Source organism: Oryx dammah, unplaced genomic scaffold (genome assembly GCF_014754425.2).
Source record: "Oryx dammah isolate SB20612 unplaced genomic scaffold, SCBI_Odam_1.1 HiC_scaffold_9, whole genome shotgun sequence".
NCBI lineage: Eukaryota > Metazoa > Chordata > Mammalia > Artiodactyla > Bovidae > Oryx > Oryx dammah.
In genome coordinates this window covers 56,550,159-56,572,235 of record NW_024070193.1, presented here as the reverse complement: position 1 = coordinate 56,572,235, position 22,077 = coordinate 56,550,159, and positions in this window count along the sequence as shown.

Below are 22,077 nucleotides of genomic sequence, written 5' to 3'. Positions count from 1 at the left end.
CTGGTGTTGTTACCAAATGCATCTTTGTGTGCTTGCGTTGCGCAGTGAGGCCAAACAAATCAAAACACGGCAGTGTGGAGCAGAGAAAGGTTTACCGCAGGGCCAAGCAAGGGGAATGGGTGGCTTGTGTTCAAAAACCTGGAACTCTCCCCTGGGTTTCAGCGAAGCATCTGTAAAGGCCAGGTGAGGCAGGGGGCTGCAGGATATGCGATTAGCCCGTGCACAGTTCTCTGATTGGTTGATGGTGAGGTCACAGGGGTTAATATATCAGTCCTTAGGCTTCTGCAGGTCTAGGGCTGCATGTTCACGAGCATCAAGGAGATCATTTCTTCCAATTGGTGTTTTTTAGCATCCAAAACACCCAGGAAATATGCAGGAGATACTATCATCTGGGTACTTCACAGAGGAGCTAAAGCAAAGTGTATAGGGGAGGGGTCTGCCCCAGGAAGGCCCCCTCGAGTCCTTCTGACTTACAGTCTAGGAACAGCCCTCAGTTGGAACTGGGAAAGCCCCGGCGTGGCTGGCAAGGGCCCTAATGCGAGCTTGTAGAGCACACAGGACATTCTGTCAGATCCCACCCTTTGAAGGCTTGCAGCTTGACACTAACAATGGAATGAAGCACTAGAAAGCACTATGTTTTACGATCATTTTATAAAAGGGCCTCTGATAGGCAAAGCTCCCTCAGACACTTGATATTGACAAGTCTGAAAAAAGAAGTGTTGGAAAAATAAAAGACAGTCCCCATGTCATGGGAGCAACAGTGACAAAACCACCAAAAAAAAGCTCAATTTCCTCAGAGTCGCAAGTCTGTAGAGTCTGAGCAAGAGATGCCAGAGGCATCTTTGAGGAATGTTACAAAAGCCAAATACATACACTTGTATCATCTTTTTAGATTCCACATATGAAGCAGAAACAGACTCAGAATTCAAAAGCAATTTTATGGTTACCAAAGGGGATAGGTAAGGGGGAAGGATACCTTAGGAGATATACACAGTACTATATATTAAATAGATAAACAGTAGGGACTTACCGTATGGCACAGGGAACTCTTTCAGCATTCTATAATAACCTATATGAGAGAAGAATCTGGAAAAGCATAGACACATGTGCACATACAACTGAATCACCTTGCTGTATACCTGAAACTAACACAACTTTTTACATCAACTGTACTCTAATGTATAACTTGTGGCGGATTCATGTTGATGTATGGCAAAACCAATACAATATTGTAAACTAGTTAAACTCCAATTAAAATAAATAAATTTATATTAAAAATAAAGTATCTTCACATGGACAAAAACAATTAAATTTAAAATATATATATTATTTGTACATCTCCATGTTAAAAAAGAACTTCCCTGATAGCTCAGTTGGTAAAGAATCTGCCTGCAATGCAAGAGAGCCTGGTTCAATTCCTGGGTCTGGAAGATCTGCTGGAGAAAGGGATAAGCTACCCACTCCAGTATTCTTGGGCCTCCCTTGAGGTTCAGCTGGTAAAGAATCCATCTGCAATGCAGGAGACCTGGGTTCGATCCTTGGGTTGGGAAGACTTCCTGGAGAAGGGAAAGTTCTCCTGTCTTGGAGAACTCCATGTCCATGGGGTTACAGAGTTGGACACAACTGAGCAACTTTCACTTCACTTCATGTTAAAAAACAAACAAACAGACAAAAGCCAAGATATCAGAGAAGAGGCCATTTTCTGTTCCTTTGGGGTAGTGGGGTGTGGGAAGGACTTAAAAGTTTCTCCCCACATCCTTGTGCAGCCTCCTTTCTTTGACTGTCATAATTGAGATCCACTTAAAAGGATTGATGTGAAAGCAGCTTTTTAGACCGCAGGGCAGTTTGTCTCTCTGTCTCAGCCTTTGTAAATGAACAAAGTCACCACTTGTCCCACACAGGGAGCGGAGAGGGCCTTGGGCTGGGTTTGCTATCCATTCAGGCTCTGTTTTCTGCAAGTTGTAAGTGGAATCTTTAGAACCACACAGCAGGAATCCTTTGTTTGGAGCATGGGGTGGGGAAAGGACTTTGAAAAACCTATTGAAACCCTGAGAGCTGTTGGGGAGAAACTGTTCTTTTTAGACTTCCTCATGGGTTGTAAGGGAAATAAACATGCACAGGAAGTCATTTAGCCTTTCTGTGAACTCCATATTGACATTTGCTCACCAAAAAGTTCATTGTGGTACTTAGGAAATATATGTGTGTGGGTGTATATACATCTGTGTGTGTGTTTATGCACACATAGGTCTACGTGTGCGAACATTTCCTAATCCTCCTGGACCACAGTGTTTATGATGTGATGCTAAAAATATTAACAATGGGGGAGAAATAGCACAAAAAATATAGGTGTGGATACCTTTGGGAGTAGAAACTGGATATAGGTAATGTGTCTCTTTTTAATATTTATTTTATTTATTATTTATTTGGCAGAGCCTGGTGTTAGTTGCAGCACTCAGGATCTCCAGTCTTAATTGTAGCATGTGGGATCTTTAGTTGCATCAACTTAATTGTGGCATGTGGGATCTAGTTCCCTGACCAGGGATCCTGGGCGCTGCTTTGGGAATACACAGTCCCAGCCATTGAACTACCAGGGATGTCCCTTAATGAAACGAGTCTTGAACAGTGTGCTGAAGGGTCTTTCTCGTATGCGGTTGATAGCGTTTTACATTAATTGCTTGACCTGGAATGTCATTATTATGTGTAATTTTCGGTTCACACTTTGTATTTGTATTTGTATGATTCTTGCTTTATGGTTTGAAGCAACTTTAAAGTCTTCAGTGAAGGGTCACTGAATCTCTGAAGTCAACTGGAAATACTGACTTAAAAAGCCAGAGGAGACAAACAATAAATGCATTTTATAGGAGAAAATGAAGGTGTACTGATGAACGGAAAGCATGTCCACACACTCAAGGTAACCATGTGGTTGTTAGAGAGAGAAATTGCCCAGACGAGTGAAAGCAGAGGCGCTAGCAGTGGATTCCTGGGAAACACGTTATTGGCATTTTGGCCCAGACAGCTCTTGGTTTCTCGCTCCATCTGGCTCAGGTGGTCACTCAACTCTCCTTCTTTCCGCACGTCTGCTTCTTTCACTTTGTGTGGTCAGTGAACATTTAATAGCAATTTCTTCTCAAAATCACCGAAACAGGAAAGAAGGATTTACTACCTAGACCCAGGAACACAGAATCAGAGTGCAGCCAGGTTCTGAGAGAATGGCACCAAAAGCTATGAAGGTCACTCAGACCTGAAACAATCCCTCCACCTCCCTGAAGCCAAAGTGTCTCTGTCTCTTTTCTCCATCACTCTGTAAACTTTCATCCCCCCTAGCCCAGCACGTGCTTTCACAGTTGCTTCTCTCACTCTTCTCAGATGGGCTTTGACTGTTTTTGTATCCATACAACCAAACTCCTCTTCTTCCTTCACGTCACTTAGTTCAACTGCCCGATGGAGATTCACAAGTCACTGGATGGGAATTTCTCATTTCCAGAAGTCTTCTGATTGACCCAGATTGGCTCAAGTGACTGCTGGTTCAGTCGCACTCCGGCTGGGGAGGTCACCTGTGATAACCATGTCTGCACAGGCATATGCTGTGTTCAGCAGGACCCATAGGAAGACCAGCTGGGCTGCCATGCTGCTGAAACACATCTGCTGCAGTCATTGCTATAGGCCTCTCTGATCCGTTAGTTCATGCAGTATATTCCAGATATTCTAGTAGTATTCATTATAAAGGACGCATTCTCCTTCAGACTAACTTGAGCTATATTTTAGGTTACCACAGGAATATACCAAAAGAAATTTCAGGGTAAATTTATTGATAGTATTCCTAGAATTACCTTGCAGTTTCTTCCAGTTGAGAAGCACATTCATTGATGGAGACTGTGCAGCTTTTAAACGTGGGCAGTTTGAGTTGGCTATTGTGTCACCATGGTAATTGAGCCTTGAGTTAATACGATGATGATGTCACCAACAGAGAAAGATGATGTCATTCCAAAGAGTGGGTAGTGCTCATGCCTGTATCTTATACAATTTCATGCTCTTTTAGATTGTTGACTGTCTATGTATATTTAAATTAACTTATGACCAACCTAGATAGCATATTAAAAAGCAGAGACATTGCTTTGCCGACAAAGGTCCGTCTAGTCAAGGCTATGGTTTTTCCAGTGGTCATGTATGGATGTGAGAGTTGGACTGTGAAGAGGGCTGAGCACCGAAGAATTGATGCTTTTGAACTGTGGTGTTGGAGAAGACTCTTGAGAGTCCCTTGGACTGCAAGGAGAGCCAACCAGTCCATTCTAAAGGAGATCAGTCCTGGGTGTTCATTGGAAGGAATGATGCTAAAGCTGAAACTCCAGTACTTTGGCCACCTCATGCGAAGAGTTGACTCATTGGAAAAGACTCTGATGCTTGGAGGGATTGGGGGCAGGAGGAGAAGGGGACGATGGAGGATGAGATGGCTGGATGGCATCACCGACTCGGTGGATGTGAGTTTGTGTGAACTGCGGGAGTTGGTGATGGACAGGGAGGCCTGGCGTGCTGCGATTCATGGGGTCGCAAAGAGTCAGACACGACTGAGCAACTGAACTGAACTGATACCTATGATGATTTATCTTAATCTCGCTTTCAGATGGAGTAAGTGGTTCATCCCTAAGCCTTATTCTTGGGAGATGACAAGTTGTTAATCACATAACCAACCCTAATTCTGCATTCTTCAAACTTTTCACCCATAGCTCTGTCTCCTTACCAGCAGTGTGTCCTTAGGGAAGTTGTCTAACCACTGTATATCCCAGTTTCTTCATCAGTAAAATGGGGATAACAACACCTTTGTCACTGTATTGTGCTGAGGATTTAGAGAGTGCATCAAAGACACAACAGCAGGTGTCAATAAACATAGCTATTGTGGTCATTTTCCTTGTACTTACAATTCTAGAGATGTGGTTATAGCAGCTTCCTCTGATGACCAGTCAGATCCCCACAAACCCATCCCTGGCTCATCTCTGATTTCAGCTGCAATTGTGATGGACAGTTTTACTCACCAAACACTGACAGCATCTCGTCTGTCTTATTTACCTTATTTATTTTATTTATCTTATTTACCTGTGTGTCTCTCCACCTTCTGCCCCAGGCCCTTCTCTGCTGCCAAGAGAGCTCAACCTCCTATGCCCAGACACAGCTTGAAGATGCTGGGGGTGATGATTTCCAGTGCAGCACAGAGGCCAATCCACAAACACTCCAGCATCTTTCTCTGTGTAATTCTCAGGAGCATTTTGAACCCTTCCCAGTAGTTTCAGCAGAATCCAGTGCCTTTTACTTTATAATATGCATCTCAGCAACACACATTCATGCAGATTTTTTATTCTCATTTTCTGCCTCAATCTCACTTCTTCTTTCCTCCCAATTCTGCAAACAATCCTTGCCTTAGAATCTGTTTCAGAGAAAATCCAAACTAAGACACGGTAAGGGTCAAGTAGTTGAGATCAAGTGTTATGGAGTCGCTTGTCTGGATTTGAATCTCAACCCGATTGCTTAGTAGTTCTGTTACCTTATGTTTTTAACTTACTTATTTCTTTCTGCCTCAGTTTCCTCACCTACAAAATGCAGATAATAGTAGGAACTATCTCCTAATATTATCAGTAATACATGAACCATAGCAGTATAAATGCCAAACACTGAAAATGTGTCTCATGGGAGAGACATTGCATGTAAACATTGAGTCTTACTATCTCCACACTGCACTCATTCAGTTATGCCTATAAATCTTAGTATTGCTTATTCTATACTTTCTCATTGCATGTTTTCTTAATGCAACCTCCTTCTGCTCCTTTCTTTCCCTTCCTTTTGTTTGCTAGTGCTGAATACATAGAAGAGCAAGTGTTCCCCAGAGTTCTGCACTTTCTGGAAGCATGTCAGAGAGCCCTTCTTTTGTGCCAAGCCCCCTGATCTGCCGCAGACACTGGATGATTCTGCCAGCTCCCGGTTAGTCAGAGTCTCTTCATCTAGACTCTTTGCTCCTCTTTCTGGCTGCCTGCCTTTGGCTGTCAGATGTTCCCTGGCATTGCTCTCAAAGGGTGCGCCAAGGAGGGAAAAGATAGCAGAACTCAGATTAGCCAATTATGGGATCTAGAGAATTCGGATTTGGGGATCACTGGGCTTTAGTTTTCTGGGCCATCTCTGCCTTCCATTACCATAGAAAATTCGGAATCAGCCTTCTGCAATGCCAATGTATTTTTCATTGATTAAGACCAAATTGGGACATAATAAAATGCACAGATATCAAGTGTTCAATTTGATGAGTTTTGGCAAATGTGTGCATTCATATAATGACCCTCCAAAATAAGATGGCAAGCCTTTCTTATCACCCTAGAAAATTACCTTATTCCCTTTTTTAATCAATTCCCCTCCACTCCCCAAGTAGCCACTTTCTTATTTATTTTTTCAAATCACAGATCATTGCTTTGCAATGTTGTGTTAATTTCTGCTGTACAGCAAAGTGACCCAGTCATACACTTATATACATTATTTTTTTAATATTCTTTTCCATTATGGATTATCACAGGGTATTGAATATAGTTCCAGGTACTAAATAGTAGAGCCTTATTGTTTATCCATCCTGTATATACTAGTTTGTGTCTGCTAATTCCAAACTCGCAATCCATTTCTACCCTACGCCCCTCCCCCACCCTTGGCAGGCACAAGTCTGTTCTGTACGTCTGTGAGTCTGTTTTTGTTTTGTAGATAAGTTCATTTGTGCCATATTTTAGATTCCATGTGTACATTATATGGTATTTGTCTTTCTCTTTCTAACTTACTTCACTTAGTTTGGTAATCTCTAGTTGCATCCATGTTGCTGCAAACGGCAATATTTTATTCTTTTTAAGGCTGAGTAGTATTCCATTGTATACATGTACCATCCATCTACCAGTGGACATTTAGGTTGCTTCCATGTCTTGGCTATTGTGAATAGTGATACTATGAACATAAGTGTGCAGGGACTTTTTTGAATTACAGTTTTGTCTGGATACATGCCCAGGAGTGGGATTGTTGGATCATAAGGTAATTCTGAGTTCTCCATAGTGGCTGTACCAACTTATATCCCCACCAGTGTAGGATGGTTCCCTTTTCTCCACACCCTCTCCAGCATTGGTTACTTGAGACTTTTGATGATGGCTACTCTGACCTGTGTGAGGTGGTACCCCACTGTTCTTTTAAGCCAATCCCTGTTACTATATATATTTTCCTTATCTTGAACTTCACATACACGTAATCACAAGTACCTTTTATTTAGCATGATCTTGAGAATCATTCATGTAGTTGTGTGGACTGGAAGATTATTCCTTTTTACCACTGGGTAGTATTCTACTATATGACTATACCATTAAAATGTCCATTTACCTGTGGACAGACACTTGAGTAAATTCCATCTCAGGGCTATTTTGAATATAGTTGCCATGGTCACTCTTTTTTTTGGCCATGCTGTGCAGCATGGCATGCAGAATCTTAGTTCCTGACCAAGTGTCTAACCTGCACCATCTGTTGTAGTGAAAGCCTGGAATCTTAGCCACTGGACTTCCAGGGAAGTCCCCAGGGTAACCCTTATAAAAGCATTTTTTGTGTAAAAATATTTTCTTGGGAGTAAATAACTAGGTGTTGAATTTCTGGGCCCTAAAGTATTAGAAGTGCATTTAATTGTATTAAAGAGAAATTAACAATCAATAGATATACCATTTTACCCTGCCACTGACAAAGGATGAAAGTTCTAGACTATCCATAACCTCACCAACACTTAGAGTTGTCAGTCTTGTTAGTTTCAGCTACTCTAGTAGGCATGAAAGGGTATCATATTGCAGCTTTATTTTTATATGTTCCTGATGATTAATGATTTAGAGCATCTTCTACCATGCTTACTCATTAAACCAACAAATGTTTGTGCATTGTCCTTTCAAGTCTTTAATACTAGTTTCAATTCAGTTCAGTTCAGTCGCTCAGTAGTGTCCGACTCTTTGTGACCCCATGAATCTCAGCACACCAGGCCTCCCTGTCCATCACCAACTCCCAGAGTTCACCCAAACCCATGTCCATCGAGTTGGTGATGCCATCCAGCCAACTCATCCACTGTCGTCCCCTTCTCCTCCTGCCCCCAATCCCTCCAGCATCAGAGTAAACCCTTTGCATGAGGTGGCCAAAGTATTGGAGTTTCAGCCTCAGCATCAGTCCTTCCAATGAACACCCAGGACTGATCTCCTTTAGGATGGACTGGTTGGATCTCCTTGCAGTCCAAGGGACTCTCAAGAGTCTTCTCTAACACCACAGTTCAAAAGCATCAGTTCTTCGGTGCTCAGCTTTCTTTATAGTCCAACTCTCACATCCATACATGACTACTGGAAAAACCATAGCCTTCAATAGACAAACCTTTGTTGGCAAAGTAATGTCTCTGCTTTTGAATATGCTATCTAGGTTGGTCATAACTTTCCTGCCAAGGATTAAGCGTCTTTTAATTTCATGGCTGCAATCACCATCTGCAGTGATTTTGGAGCCCCCCAAAATAAAATCTGACAGTTTCCACTGTTTCCCCATCTATTTCCCATGAATTGATGGGACGGGAGGCCATGATCTTCATTATCTGAATGTTGAGCTTTAAGCCAAATTTTTCACTGTCCACTTTCACTTTCATCAAGAGGCTTTTTAGTGCCTCTTCACTTTCTGCCATAAGGGTGGTGTCATCTGCATATCTGAGGTGATTGATATTTCTTCCGGCAATCTTGATTCCAGCTTGTGCTTCATCCAGTCCAGCGTTTCTCATCATGTACTCTACATATAAGTTAAATAAGCAGGGTGACAATATACAGCCTTGATGTGCTCCTTTTCCTATTTGGAACCAGTCTGTTGTTTCATGTCCAGTTCTAACTGTTGCTTCCTGATCTGCATACAGATTTCTCAAGAGGCAGGTCAGGTGGTCCAGTATTCCCATCTCTTTCAGAATTTTTCACAGTTTATTGTGATCCACACAGTCAAATGCTTTGGCATGGTCAATAAAGCAGAAATAGATGTTTTTCTGGAACTCTCTTGCTTTTTCGATGACCCAGCCAATGTTGGCAATTTGATCTCTGGTTTCTCTGCCTTTTCTAAAACCAGCTTGAACATCTGGAAGGTCACAGTTCATGTCCTGCTGAAGCCTGCCTTGGAGAATTTTGAGCATTAGTTTACTAGCGTGTGAGATGAGTGCAATTCTGAGGTAGTTTGAACATTCTTTGGCATTGCCTTTGTTTGGGATTGGAATGAAAACTGACCTTTTCCAGTCCTGTGGCCACTGCTGAGTTTTCCAAATTTGCTGGCATATTGAGTGCAACACTTTCACAGCATCATCTTTCAGGATTTGAAACAGCTCAACTGGAAGTCCATCACCTCCACTAGCTTTGTTTGTAGTGATGCTTTCTAAGGCCCACTTGACTTCACATTACAAGATGTCTGGTTCTAGATCAGTGATCACACCATCATGATTATCTGGGTCGTGAAGATATGCTTTGTACAGTTCTTCTGTGTATTCCTGCTACCTCTTCTTAATATTTTCTGCTTCTGTTAGGTCCATAACATTTCTGTCCTTTATCGAGCCCATCTTTCCATGAAATGTTCCCTTGGTATCTCTAATTTTCTTGAAGAGATCTCTAGTCTTTCCCATTCTGTTGTTTTCCTCTATTTCTTTGCACTGACCACTGAGGAAGGCTTTCTTATCTCTTCTTGCTATTCTTTGGAACTCTGCATTCAGATGCTTATATCTTTCCTTTTCTCCTTTGCTTTTCACTTCTCTTCTTTTCACAACTATTTATAAGGCCTCCTCAGGCAGCCATTTTGCTTTTTTTGCATTGCTTTTCCATTAGATGGTCTTGATCCCTGTCTCCTGTACAATGTCATGAACCTCATTCCATAATTCATCAGGCACTCTGTCTATCATATCTAGTCCCTTAAATATATTTCTCACTTCCACTGTAGAATCATAAGGGATTTGATTTAGGTCATACCTGAATGGTCTAGTGGTTTTCCCCCCTTTCTTCCTTTTAAGTCTGAATTTGGCAATAATGAGTTCATGACCTGAGCCACAGTCAGCTCCCGGTCTTGTTTTTGCTACTCCTTGGAAGAAAAGTTATGACCAACCTACATAGTATATTCAAAAGCAGAGACATTGCTTTGCCAACTAAGGTCCATCTAGTCAAGACTATGGTTTTTCCTGTGGTCATGTATGGATGTGAGAGTTGGACTGTGAAGAAGGCTGAGCACCAAAGAATTGATGCTTTTGAACTGTGGTGTTGGAGAAGACTCTTGAGAGTCCCTTGGACTGCAAGGAGATCCAACCAGTCCATTCTGAAGGAGATCAACCGTGGGATTTCTTTGGAAGGAATGATGCTAAAGCTTAAGCTCCAGTACTTTGGCCACCTCATGCAAAGAGTTGACTCATTGGAAAAGACTCTGATGCTGGGAGGGATTGGGGGCAGGAGGAGAAGGGGACGATCGAGGATGAGATGACTAGATGGCATCACAGACTCGATGGACGTGAGTCTGAGTGAACTCCAGGAGATGGTGATGGACAGGGAGGCCTGGCGTGCTGCGATTCATGGGGTCGCAATGAGTCGGACACGACTGAGCGACTGAAGTTAACCGAACTGATAGAGCTTCTCCATCTTTGGCTGCAAAGGATATAATCAGTCTGATTTCGGTGTTGACCATGTGGTGATGTCCATGTGGAGAGTCTTCTTAGTCCAACCAATTTGACCAATATTTTTGGTGTCCTGCTCTCAGTTGTTTGAGAGGAAAATGAGCGTCTGGGCTTTTCAGGCAGATATAGAGGAATTCATGGAGTGCTGTACTCAGCATCAAATGTGCTTTCTTGTCACTTACTTTCCAAAAGCATGTCAACAACATCCTGGAACTCTATACATGAGAACTTTCTTTTGGCCTATGTGTGGGTCAGGCCCAAAATGCCAGGGAATTAATGTTTCTGAGAACAACCTTCACTCAATGACAAATTGGAACTGTAGGTTAAATATATCATCTTTCTTGCACTTTGGGCAAAATAACTGAATTGTGCTCTACACTGGTTCGTAGGGCCTCTCAACAAAATTAAGCCTTAGTTCTCCACAGCGATCACTTAGGCAACAACAATAACTTATTAGCTCCTCCTTTTTCCGTCACATTTCCCATTCTCTGACTTAGTTTCTCTAGGATCACTTCCAAAATGAACTACTCGCACTCAAGTTCTTGCATTGTGATCTCTTCTAGGGAAACACAGCTGAGACAAATTTCCCCAAAGATGCATATTAGGACATAAGAATTATATGTTGAATTAAAAGTGTTGATGATGTGCTTAAGAAGTTATAACACTGACTTAATGGGTAGCCACTCAAACGAAAGGGCCAGATAAATATGACAGAAAGTCAGTCATGTCAGTGCCTAGTAGAAGCAAAAGTCCCTATAGGCTGGTGACTGAGGGTTGGAATAGGTTTTCTAGAAAAGGTAGAATCTGATAGGGTCATGGAAATGTGAGTTGAAAGGAGAGGAAGACTTTCTAGGAAGGAGGTGTGTTACAACAATGGCATGGTTGTACAAATCATATTTGGATTTATAAGCTACTTGGAGCCTAAGTGTATATGAAAAGGGACAAAAATAAGATTTGCAGTGTTGATTATGATCAAATTAGAAAGAGTCTCAAAGGAAACACTAGCAATTTTGGACTTTGTCTCATAGATAATAGAGAGTCATTAAACACTTTTTTTAGCAGGAAGTAACACAATAAAGTAGGTTTCTAGGAGAAAAAAAAAACAAAACAGTGTTTTTGTGAACAGTTAATCAAGGCTAAAAGTAGAAGGTTCTTGATGTAGTTTTAGTGCAGATATAAACTGATAAAACCCCCAAAATGTGTAATGCTTATGGGAATGAAAAGGGCGATATCAATTCAAGAACTACTGTAGAGATTCAATAGGATTTGGTGACACTGATGATGGAACTTGTGAAACAGATAAATGAGTCAATGTTGTTTTAAATCTTCAACACAGTTGGTTTCAAAATATTGCCAGAATATTAACAAAATTTAAGAAATTAAAAAAGATCTTAGAGTAAAACAATAAGTTCATTTAAACACTGTAATGTCAACTTTTAAGTCCCTTTGTGGTGATTTTTCAATAGTTATACTTTTATATCTAACAAATATTTTAAGATCTGGAGCTAGAATGTAGTAGAGAGTTGGTACTGTTAAATGATATCTGAGAATCATCTTTTTAAACTGTTGACCATATATGAGATCACAAAGGAAGGAAGCTAAGAGAGTGAAGAATTAAGCCCCGGCAAAAGACCACATTTAGGGCAAAGACAAAGAGAAGCGAGGTTGAGATGAGGTACAGCTAGAAGGGCTGTGAAGGGTTGTGAAGTCAAAGGGAAAGATGTTTGCAATGATGAGGGGATAAACATGATTAGAGGCTTCAAAGATCAAATGGGTTAACGGCTCCAAGGAGGATGAAAAGTCCTTGGAGCTATAGAAAAGGTAACACATGATCTTGACCTCATTAGGCCGTCAGCCAGGTTGGAGAGCTGAAATTTAGAGAGAAAGGAAACAATAAAAAACAGCATAACCACCTTACAGTGTTTGAGCCACACTGTGATCACTATGTGAGAGCAGGAAAACAAGGCGTCAGCAAAAGACACAGGCATGAGCGATTTGACCAAGTCCAGGTGTAACTTGAGCTTGAGCTTTGCAAAAGAGAGAAATGAATATGTAGGAGGAAGACCCCATGCATAAAAATCACTGGGTAGAGACTTAACGCTATTTGGGAGTTTAATTAAACTGAGAGATGAGGGTATTTACACACTTACATATGCATATATTGCCTGCTTCTCTTAATTTAAAAATCCCAGAACTAATCTAAATGTGAAAACTGATAAAGTAACTAAACATGTCTGGTCTTGAAGGAGCTACCTATAGAATCAAATGAGCCAGTGAAAGTGATTAATTCTAGTGTCCACAGATATGGAGCAGAAACCAAGACATTTTCAGATCAAAGGTAGTTTTTGTTGGCTCATTTAGTCACTGAAGTGGCTGTATATGTGGTAAAAATAACAGGGAATTTTTATGTAAATATGGAGCATCTACCTTAATTTTATAAACATCCAGGACTGCTTTTCCTGTGAGGGTTTGTTCTAAGGAGGTGTGTGTTAGATTCTGCTTTTGTGCTTCTGCACCCAGCCATCTCGTTGAGCTATCTGTTACTGAATGCAAGGCTGTATGCCCCTTGCATAGTGAGGCTCAGCAAACCTGTCCCACTGGCTTTCCTCCTTTTCCCTTCTTTCTTTTTGATCTACCTAGTGATGCATGCATCTCTATAATCTTTTCTGCTGGTCTAGCAGCCAGTGTTCTATGAGAACTGTTGCATCTGGAGATGTACTCTTTTTTTTTTTAATATAAATTTATTTATCTTAATTGGAGGTTAATTACTTTACAATATTGTATTGGTTTTATTCTTGATGCATCCATGGAGAGAGATGTACTCCACATCCAGCTACTTCTCTGCCATCTTTCAAGGCCAAACAAACCAAAAAGCCAGAAGTTGGAGCAGAGAAATTTTATTGCAGGGCCATGCAAGATGACAGATGGTTCATACTTCAAAAGCCCCAAACCCTCAAAGGTTTTCATCAAGACACATTTAAAGGCAAGATGAGGGAGGGGCATGTCTAGTTGTTGCAAATTTCTTGGTGTGGGAATCCTTTGTCCTTACAGATGTCCACATAGGTCAGGCCATCATTCTCCAGTAAATCTCCAAGAAGACAAATGTTATTCTCTATTCTGTAACTTTTTAATCTCTACATGAATGAAATCTTAAAGACTGGAGCCCTGAGAATGGGCTCTCCTGTGTATTTCGGGCTGTGGGCAACATTCTTTCACAAAATGTGCAGGGTCAGTATGACTAAGCACAGGAAAAGGAACAGATCTAATAGGGAGTCAGGTCTGTTCTTCCCTATTACATTTTGAACACTTGGGTAGTGCACATGGTTAAGCTGATGGTTGGGATGAGACCGGGGACAGAGAGGCAAATATATGTCTATCTTAAAAAAACTTAACTGGTTCTCCAATTTTTGCTTTAGGTATTTTAAGTCATCTATAAATAAATTATTTATTTAAGTTTTCTTTTCCCTTGCCAGATATTTTGAAGCCATTGTGAAATAGTTATGACTACTTCCCATAAATTGCTGAGGTCCTTATTTTTTATTTTTTTATTTTAAGATGCTCAAGCCCATCTTCAAAAATGTTGCTCCTCTAAGTATCTAATGACATAAGAACCTCATCCAATGAGAAGTACAATCTTGGATAAAAATTTCTTCCCCACTAGGTTTCCTGAATATAATGGCAATGAGATTAGCACATTTCCCAGTGATTGAGTTGGCATGTGCCCATAGATTTATAAATAGAATTTATTGTGAAAGTTACTGTGCTACTTGGGTAAGTAGCTATTTCAGTTTGATGATAGAAAGTATTCTGTGAAAAGGAACTATTATATGCTTTATATTCCTTGGCCATCTGAGGATGAAGAAGGACAGAAGACACAAGTGAGTCCATTCTATCCCATATACAATTATGAACAATCGGATATGTTTAACATTTGGCAATTTGATTGATATTTTCCTGTTCCTTTACTTTTAATTACATTGGACCAGTTGGGGGTAAATGATGATTTCAAATCCTTAATCATTTTGCTGTCAATAGGTAGTGTAATAGCACTGGAATGTGTCCTGATTTCTGCTGATGTCTCCCACAGGAAAGCAATAGACTCATGGAATTTAAAGACCATTTGGAGTCAGGAACCAACCTGCACCTTGTTCCTACCTTTGTAAACTAAGATATTTGTTTACCACATTCAGATAAAACTAATGGTGAATTTCTGAGGTGAACCTTGAGATGAAAGGACATTTATGTAATTGAAAATATCATCATTGCTATCACCAGTAGAGTGTATCTTATTTTTGAAAGATGGAGTTACATGTTACGACTAGGAAAAATTGTTTTCAATAAGATTAATTTCGATGAGCCTTTGTGCTTTGTAGTCCAGTCAAAATTCTAATAGTGAGAAAATACTTCTATCCCAGTCAGAATACTATTTTATGCCTCCCCTTAAGAAATCAGGCATTTCCTTTAAGCAGCCAAAGCCTATGCCATGATTATGCATGGGAGTGCACAGTGCTATACACTGCTGGCTTAGGTTCTATACAGAGCTGTCTTTACATTGCATTTCTTTCTTTTTGATAGTCTAGCTCCACAGTGAGAGCCTATCAAACCAGTAAATCTCGAGTGACCATGAGCCCTGGCTTCAGCTCCCAATGGAACAGCAGCCAACCAGCCTGGAATACATACTCCTTTCCAAGAGCAAGCTTGCACTATCAATCCCACGCCAGCTATTCCTATTGCACTGGACACCCTGCTGTAAGTACTCCATTTTTCTGTATTTAGTAGATTGGATGCTTAAGCAGGTACATTTTGAATCCAGGGTTGGTATCTCTCTATTAAGTGAGCACTATTTCCAATGTTATAATTCTTCTATAACAAGAATATGCTATTATCGAGTAAAAGCAATGAGAAATGGAGAATGTCTTAAGCATTTGAATGACATACTTGGATGATCTTTGCTGAAAACTGGTGTCTTATTTGAAGTTATTTCTAGGTGAAATTGGCTGGCAGAATTTTCAGAATGGTGTTGGTGTAAAGGCTGAATGTACATAGGTCTCTGGCTTTATTTTCTGACTTTCTCCTGGCTTTTCTTATGAATTTAGTTTGTTGTTTTTGCACTGGAGAGGGTGTCTTTCAAAGTGACAATCTCATCACTTGCCTGGTTAGTATAAACAAATACTAACAGTTACAAATTCATTAGTAGGATATTTTCCAGTTACTTGTACACAGAACTCTGAGGTTCTTGGCATAAATGACTCAAAGGGCAAGAGAAAGAAACATTTAGTGAAGAGAAACAAGCTCATGGAATTTGAGAACTTTTTAGAACAGAATACCTGTTTTTGCCATTGTTTTCTGTGTCTCAATCCAGTTCTTATACACTAAGATTTTTGTTGTTGTAAATTATACTTACATGCTTGGAAAAATTATGATGAATACTGATTAGGAAGACATCTGTTTTCTGCTAAAAATATAAGTACAAGACTCTTGGTGAATGAGAGACCTTTAAAAATAAGTCATATCTGTTTAAAACAAGCATATTTATATGCCAATATATATGAACTTTATGGTAACTACAAGTAAAAAATGTACAATAAAAGCATATAAAACTAAATAAAGAGAAAAGAACCCAAACTAAAACTGAAGAAAATCATCAAATCAGAAGGGCAGAAACTAAAAGAAGAAAAGAACAGAAAAGAACTACAAAAGCACCAGAAAATAAGTAATAATATTGCAATAAACACATACCTCTCAATAATCACTTTAAATGTCAGTGTACTAAATAATCCAGAAAAAGACATGAATGGCTTATTGGATACAAACAAACACAGAAAAGACCTAAGTCCCATCTATATGTTGCCTACAAGACAAAAAGAAAAAAAAAAAAAAAAGCTCACTTCAGAGCTAAACACACATAGAGACTAAAAATGAAGGTATGAAAAAGAAATGGAAAAGAAAATAAAGTTAGGGTAACAACACTCATATCAGGCCAAGTACAATTTAAAGCAAAGTGTGTAAGAAGAGACAAAAAGGGCATTGTATAATGAAAAGTTGGGGGTCAATCCAAGAAGAGTCTATCAGACTCACAAACATGTATGCACCCAATACAGGAGAAACAAAATATATAAAGCAAATATTACCAGACATAAGGGGAAAATTGACTGTAACACAATGATAGTAAGGAACTTTAACACTCAGCTTACATGAATGGATAGACCATCTAAACACAAACTCAATAAGGCTTTCAGTAACACATTAAATGAGGCAAACTTAATAGATACCTACTGGATATTCTATCCCCAAACAGAGAATATACATTCTTTTCAAGTGTAAGTGGAATATTCTTCAGGATAGATTACATGCTAAAACACAATAATCCACAATAAATTTAAGATTGAAATTATGTCAAGCATTGTTTCTAAAAACAAGGGTAGGAAACTAGAAATCAAATACAGGAAGAAAGTGGGGAGAAAAAAAAAACACACAGACATGTGGAGGCTAAAAATCTTGCAATTAAAAACAATGGAGCCATGAAGAAATCAAAGAGGAAATCAAAATGTACCTTGAGATGAATGACAATAACAGCATAACTTCCTAAAAGCTATGGGATGCAGAAAAGCAGTTTTAAGACATAAAGGTGATAACAAAACAGACCTATTCCCAAGAAATCAGGAAAATTCAAAGCACACAACTGAAATTTCCATCTAAAGGAATTAGCAAAAAAAGAACAGTCAGAGCACAAATTCAAAAGAAACAAGAAAATAATAAAGATCAGAGAGGAAACAAATGAAATAGTGACAAAAATAATAAGCAAAGATCAATTAAACTGATAGCTGTCTTTTGAAAAACAGAATTGATGATCCAGGTTCATTAAGAAAAAATGTGTGAGTGCCCAAATAAAATTAAATATGAAAGAAGAGAATTTACAGGCAATATTGTTGTTGTTCAGTTGCTCAGTTGTGTCCAGCTCTGCAACCCCATGGACTGCAGCATGCCAGGCCTCCATGTCCTTCACCATCTCCCGAAACCCGCTCACACTCATGTCCATTTAGTCAGTAATGCCATCCAACCATCTTGTTGGATTGTCCCTTTCTCTTACTGCCTTCAGTCTTTCCCAGAATCAGGCTCTTTCTAATGAATCAGCTCTTTGCATCAGCTGGACAAAGTATTGGAACTTCAGTTTCAGCTTCGGTCATTCCAATGAGTATTCAGGATTAATTTCTTTTGGGATTGACTGGTTGGATCTCCTTGCAGTCCAAGGGATTCTAAGAGTCTTCTCCAACACCACAGTTCAAAAATATAAATTCTTGGGCTCTCAGTCTTCTTTATGGTCCAGCTCTCACAACCATACATGACTATTGAAAAAAAAGCATAGCTTTGACTATATAGACCTTTATTGGCAAAGTGATGTCTCTGCTTTTCAATATGCTGTCTAGGTTGGTCATAGCTTTTCTTCCAAAAGGCAAGCATCTTTTAATTTCATGGCTACAGTCACCATCTGCAGTGATTTTGGAGCCCCCCAAAATAAAGTCTGTCATCTACTTGCCATCAAGTGATGGGGCTAGATGCCATGATCTTAGTTTTTTGAATGTTGAGTTTTAAGCCAGCTTTTTCACTCTCCTCTTTCACCTTTATCAAGAGGTTCTTTAGTTCCTCTTTGCTTTTGGCCATAAAGGTGGTGTCATCTGCATACCTGAGGTTATTGATATTTCTCCTGGCAATCTTGTTTCCAGCTTGTGCTTCATCCATCCTGGCATTTCATATGATGTACTCTGGATAGTAGTTAAATAAGCAGGGTGACAATATTACAGCCTTGATATACTCTTTCCCCAATTTGGAACCAGTCTATTGTTCCATGTCCAGTTTTAACTGTTGCTTCTTGACCTGCATACAGGTTTCTCAAAATGCAGGTGAGGTGGTTTGATATTTCTGTCTCTTGAAGAATTTTTTCATAGTTTGTTGTGATCAACACAGTCAAAGGCTTTAGCGTAGTCAATCAAGCAGAAGTAGATATTTTTCTGGAATTCTCTTACTTTTTCTATGATCCAATGGATGTTGGCAATTTAATCTCTGGTTCCTCTGTCTTTTCTAAATCCAGCTTGAACATCTGGACGTTCACAGTTCACATATTGTTGACACCTTGCTTGGAGAATTTTGAGCGTTACTTTGCTAGCATGTGAAATGAGAGCAATTGTGTGATAGTTTTAACATACTTACAGAAATACAAACAATCATAAGAGAATATTATAAACAGTTATATTGCACCATATTGGACAACCTAGGAAAATGGATAAACCCCTAGAAATATAGAATTTTCTAAGACGGCTGTTCAGTCGCTCTGTCGTGTCTGACTCTGTGACCCCATAGGCTACAGCATGCCAGTGTTCCCTGTCATTCACTATCTCTCGGAGTTTCCTCAGATTCATGTCCACTGAGTTCATGAGGCTACATATAATCATCTGATTCTCTGCCACCTCCTTCTCCTTTTACCTTCAATCTTTTCCAGCATCATGTCTTTCCAGTGAGTCAGCTCTCACATCAGGTAGCCAAAGTATTCTAAAACTGATTCTGGAAGCAACAGAAAAACAGAATAGACTGTTTACTAGTTTTGACATTGAATCAGTAATCAAAAACCTTTCAACAAACCAAAGTCCAGGACTGAAGAGCTTCACAGGGGAATTTTACTAAACAATTTAAAAAAGGGTTAATATGTTTTTTCTCAATTTGTGCCAAAAATTGAAGAAGATTGAACATTTCCAAACTCATTCTACAAGGTCAGCATTACTCTGAAATGAAAACTAGACAAAAGCACTAAAAAAAATTAATAAATTTAGAAGCCAATACCCCTGATGCACAGACATAAAAATCCTCAGCAAAATAATAGCAAACCAAATTCAACAATCCATAGAAAGTATCGTACATCATGATTGAATGGGATGTATTTGAGAGATGTAAGGATAGTTCACTATCTGCAAATCAGTCATATAATATGCCACATTAACAAAACTAAGAGTAAAAATCCCATGACCATTTCCATAGATACAGAAAAAGCATTTGATAGAATTCAACATCCATTCATGATAAAAGCTCTCAACAAAGTTATTGTAGAGGGAACGTACCTCACCATAATAAAGACCATTCATGACAAAGTCACAGTTAACATTATCCTCAATGGTGAAAAGTTTTAAGGATTTTCCTCTAGGATTAGGAACAAGAAAAGGATGTCCACTCTTGCCATTTCTATTTAACATAGTATTGGAAGTTCTAGCCATATCAGACAAGAAAAAGAAATAAAAGGCATCTAAATTGGAAGAGAAGAAGAAAAACTTTCACTATTTGCAGATGAAAAATATGTAAAAAAACCCTAAAGTCTCCACCAAAATCTTGTAGAACTATTTATGAATTCAGTAAAGTTGCAGGATACATGATTACTATAAAGAAATCTCTTGCATTTGTATAGACTAATAATGAAAAATCAGAAAGAGAAATCAAGAAAACAATCACATTTACAAATGTATCAAAAATAAATAAAAAAATACAAAGGAATGCATTTAACCAAGAAAGTAAAAGACTTGTACTGTGAAAACTTTAAAACATTGATAAAGGAAATTGAAAACAATGCAAATAAATGAAGTTACCCTGTGTTCACGGATTGGAAGTATTAATACTGTTAACATGTCTATACTACCCAAGCAACCACAGAATTAATGTAATCTCTAACAAAATACCCATGAAATTTTTCATAGTATTATAACTAATAATCCTAAAATTTCTATGGAATCATAAAGGACCCCAAAGAGCCAAAGTAATCTTGAAAAAAATCAAAGCTACAGGTATCATGTTCTGTAACAGATTATACTACAAAGCTCCAGTAATCAAAATAGTATGGTTTTGGCATGAAAAACGATTCATTGATCAATGGAACAGAATAAAGAATTCAGAATAAACCCACACACATATGGTCAATTACTATATGACAAAGGAAGCAAGAATACACAGTGGGGGAAAGGTCAATCTCTTTAACAAATGGTGTTAGGAAAACTGGACAACTACATGCAAAAGAAAAAAATTACACTTCTTTCTCACACCATATACAAAAATAAACTCAAAGTAAATGAAAGACTTAAATGTAAGGCCTGAAACTGTAAAAATCCTAGAAGAAAATCTAGGTAGTATGCTCTTTGACATGGATCCTAACAATATTTTGTGCATATGTCTACTTAGTCAAATTAAACAAAAGCAAAACTAAGTAAATGAAACTACATGAAACTAAAAGGCTTTTGCACAGTGAAGAAATTATCAACAAAATGAAAAGAGAACCTACCAAATGAGAGAAGATGTTTGCAAAGTATATGTCTGTTATGGGTTAATATCCAAAATATTTAAAGAACTCATACTACTCAATGCAAAAATAACATGATTTAAAATTTGGCAGAGGACCTGAATAGGCATTTTTCTAAAGAACATTCGCAGATGGAATTCTCTGGGGGTTCTGTACTTCCATCACAGGGGGCACAGGTTCCTTCTCTATTTGGGGGACTAAGATCTCACATGCTGCATAGTGTGACCAAAGGGGGAAAAAATGAATATATACAGATGGCTAATAGTTAACATGAAAAGGTATTCAATATCACGGATAATCAGATAAATGCAATCCAAGACTACAATGGGCCATCACTTCACACCTGTCAGAATGGCCATCATCAAAAATAACAAATGTTGGTAAAGATGTGGAGAAAACTAAATCTTGTGCACTGTTGCTCAGAGTGTAAATTGGTGCAACCACTATGGAAAACTGTGAAGTTTCTTCAAAAAAGTAAAAATAAAACTGTCATATGATTCAGCCATATCATACCTGGGTATTTATCTAAAGAAAAGGAAAATGTGAATTTGAAAAAAATATATGCACCCTAATGTTCATATCAACCTTATTTACAATAGCTAAGATATGGAAACAACCCAACTGTTCACTAACATCAGTTCAGTTCAGTTGCTCAGTCATTTCCAACTCTTTGCAACCCCATGAATCGCAGCATGCCAGGCCTCCCTGTCCTGTGAGATATATATACTTACACATATCCACAATGGATTATTACTCATCCATAAAAAATAAAAGTTTGTCTTTGTGATAACACAGCTAGACTTGGAGAGTGTCATGCTTAGTGAAATAGGTCCAAGAAAGACAAGTACTGTATGTTTTTGGTTATATGTGGAATCAAAAAAATAAAATGGAAATAAGCTCACAGATACAGAGAGGAAACTAGTAGCTATCAGACGGGGATTAGGGGAGAGGCAAGATAGTTTAAGGGGATTAAGAGGTACAAACTGCTAGGTGTGCAAGAAATGTTACAAGATGTAATACACAGAGCAAAGAAGGTTGAGTA